The sequence below is a fragment of the Hyperoodon ampullatus genome, assembly GCF_949752795.1.
Source record: "Hyperoodon ampullatus genome assembly, chromosome: 4".
In the NCBI taxonomy this organism is placed as follows: domain Eukaryota; kingdom Metazoa; phylum Chordata; class Mammalia; order Artiodactyla; family Ziphiidae; genus Hyperoodon; species Hyperoodon ampullatus.
The window spans coordinates 46,084,226-46,087,860 of record NC_136917.1 but is presented as its reverse complement, the minus strand read 5'-3'; the positions used below and the strand labels follow the sequence as shown (position 1 = coordinate 46,087,860).

The following is a 3,635-nucleotide window of genomic DNA, read 5'->3' as shown; positions in this document are numbered from 1 at the left end:
TGCAGGGATAACCATTAGAATTCCATAGATACAACTTTTTCCTTTATAAATGAGGAATCTGAGGAGCAGAAGTTTAATAACTTGCCTAAACTTATATCGATACATCAGTTGGTGGAGGCATCCTAAAATGGCGGCCACGGGAGGTCTGCATGTCACTGTCCAGGCAAAGTCTCTGCATTATAAACTCCTAAGAGGACTTGCTGTGTGGAGGGCCTGCTATGGTGTGCTTGGTTCATCATGGAGAGTGGGGCCAAAGCCTGTGAGGTCACACTGTCAGGGAATTTCTGTGAATAGACGGCTAAATCCATGAAGGTTGTGGATGGCCTGATGATCCACATTGGAGACCCTGTTAACTACTATGTCGATACCAGTATGTGCCATGTGACACTCAGACAGTGTGCACTGGGCATCAAAGTGGAGATCATGTTGCCCTGGGACCCAAGTGGTAAGATTGGCCTTAAGAAGCCCCTGCCTGACCATATGAGCATTATGGAACCCAGAGATGAGATATGGCCCACCACCTCTGTCTCAGAACAGACTGGTGGGAAGCCAGAGCTGCCAGCTATGCCCCAGAGTGTACACACGGCATAAGAGGGTCTCCTTGGCAGTTGGATCTGGAGTCTACAGGTTGCTCTCTAAAGATCCTTAGTAAAATCTGTTAAAAAAGAGGAAAAAAGATCAAGATCTCACATAAGAGCCTTTTTGTAGCCGCAGGTTGTATTCTCCATTTACTAATCTCTAATAATCACTTATTTTACTCTGGACCAGTGTTTTTCTTCAGATCAGAGATTCTCCAAGTATGATCCCTGAGACATCTGCATCAGAATCTCCTTGTGTGCCTGTTAGAATGCAGATTCCTAGGACCTGCTCCAGGAGTATAATTTTCATGTCTCTGAAATTGGAGAAATTTTCATTTTTCAACATGCACCTGAGGTGATTCCTATGAAATATAGCGTTTTTTCTTTTTCCTTTGAACTAAATTTAGACTTACAGAAGAGCTGCAAAGATAGTACAGAAAGTTTCCATGTACACTTCATCCATCTTCTTTTAATGTTAATATTTTACCTAATAATATACCTGTCAAACCAAAAAATTACCATTGGAACATTATTAATAACCAATTATGGACTTTATTCATATTTCACCAATTTTTTTTCACTAACTATATTTTTGTTGTTCTAGGACCCAATTGACAGTCCCACATTGCTTTTAGTTATTATGTATACCAGATTTTACTGCTCTAGATTGTAATCCCATGTTCCACACTACAGAGGCTGAATCCTGGCTCTGAAGGCAGCCAAAGGCTTAATTCTGGTACTCATATGACGGTACTTAAGTTCAAGCTACAATGACAGTACTCTTAATAATGCTGCAGAGATTCAGTCACTCAGAAACAGAATTGAAGGACACATAAAACACCATTCAGTCTCTCATTTTACTGATAGAGTTCCTGCATCCTAGAGAAGAAATTTGAGCAAGTTGATGGAAATATTGGAACTGTAGTCCATTTCACGTATCTCCAAGTTACCTTGTAATTTATTTAAGCATCTGGCTTTGATTATAGTTCTTTCCTTTGTTCTCAAAGTGAAGGTCAATGAACAGTTTTAAAAAGTATTATCCATGATTTCATATGATTCTTCCAGTTATCTATGAGAGGAATATGAGAAGTCTAGTATTCTCCAATTTGGCGATCAGGAAACAGGTTCAGAGAGTTAAAACTGAGGTCCCCAAGGTTCCATGGCAAGCATACAGCTAAGCCCTATCCATACCTCTACAAGCTGACTCCTGAATTAGTGCCATTCTGCAGTATGCCACACGCCTCCAGCCCTGAATTTATGCACTCTGTGCTGAAACGGATATTTTGTGTATTCATATAGAACATTTGGAGGAGTGAGTATTTATACACAAATTCAAATAGGGCACCCAAATGGGGAAACTTTGTGAACCTTGCATATTTAGCAATTATAATTGGGAGACATGACTGTGGGAAGGGAAATGACATAAATCAGTGTGAATATCTATTCTTGGTGGAAAAGACTAGATAATTCTATGGGTTTTTTTAAATATCTTTATTAGAGTAAAATTGCTCTACAATGGTGTGTTAGTTTCTGCTTTATAACAAAGTGAATCAGCCATACATATACATATATCCCCATATCTCCTCCCTCTTGCGTGTCCCTCCCACCCTGCATATCCCATCCCTCTAGGTGGACACAAAGCACCGAGCTGATCTCCCTGTGCTATGCAGCTGCTTCCGACTAGCTATCTATTTTACATTTGGTAGCGTATATATGTCCATGCCACTCTCTCACTTCGTCCCAGCTTACCCTTCCCCCTCCCTGTGTCCTCAGGTCCATTCTCTACCTCTGCGTCTTTATTCCTATCCTTCCCCTAGGTTCTTCAGAACCTTTTTTTTTTTTTTTTTTTTTAGATTCCATATATATGCGTTAGCATACGGTATTTCTTTTTCTCTTTCTGATTTACATAACTCTGTATGACAGACTCTAGGTCCATCCACCTCACTACAAATAACTCAGTTTCGTTTCCTTTTATGGCTGACTAATATTCCATTGTATATATGTGCCACGTCTTCTTTATCCATTCATCTGTTGATGGACACTTAGGCTGCTTCCATGTCCTGGCTATTGTAAATAGAGCTGCAATGAACATTGTGGTAATGACTCTTTTTGAATTATGGTTTTCTCAGGGTATATGCCCAGTAGTGGGATTGCTAGGTCTTTTGGTAGTTCTACCTTAGTTTTTTGAGGAACCTCCATACTGTTCTCCATAGTGGCTGTATCAATTTACATTCCCACCAACAATACAGGAGGGTTCCCTTTTCTCCACACCCTCTCCAGCATTTATTGTTTGTAGATTTTTTGATGATGGCCATTCTGACTGGTGTGAGGTGATACCTCATTGTAGTTTTGATTTGCATTTCTCTAATGATTAGTGATTTTGAGCATCCTTTCATGTGTTTGTTGGCAAATCTGTATGTCTTCTGTGGAGAAATGTCTATTTAGGTCTTCTGACCATTTTTGGATTGGGTTGTTTGTTTTTCTGATATTGAGCTACATGAGCTGCTTGTAAATTTTGGAGATTAATCCTTTGTCAGTTGCTTCATTTGCAAATATCTTCTCTGATTCTAAGGGTTGTCTTTTTGTCTTGTTTATGGTTTCCTTTGCTATGCAAAAGCTTTTAAGCTTCATTAGATCCCGTTTGTTTAGTTTTCTTTTTATTTCCAACTCTAGGAGTTGGGTCAAAAAGGATCTTGCTGTGATTTATGTGATTTATGTTACTGAGTGTTCTGCCTAAGTTTTCCTCAAAGAGTTTTATGGTGACTAGCCTTACATTTAGGTCTTTAATCCATTTTGAGTTTATTTTTGTGTACGGTGTTAGGGAGTGTTCTAATATCATTCTTTTACATGTAGCTGTCCAGTTTTCCCAGCACCACGTATTGAAGGGGCTGTCTTCTCTCCACTGTATATTCTTGCCTCCTTTATCAAAGATAAGTTGACCATATGTGTGTCGGTTTATCTCTGGGCATTCTATCCTGTTCCATTGATCTATATTTGTGTTTTGTGCCAGTACCATACTGTCTTGATTACTGTAGCTTTGTAGTATAGTCTGAAGTC

The 3,635-nt window shown here is 39.4% G+C and overlaps 1 pseudogene across 1 annotated transcript; it reads left to right on the top strand.

The window, feature by feature from the left end:
- The first annotated feature begins 237 nt into the window (after window positions 1-237).
- On the top strand, window positions 238-591 carry LOC307052491 (small ribosomal subunit protein uS3-like; annotated as a pseudogene). Its single transcript has one exon. The product of its transcript is annotated as a small ribosomal subunit protein uS3-like (transcript).
- Window positions 592-3,635: the final 3,044 nt, after the last annotated feature.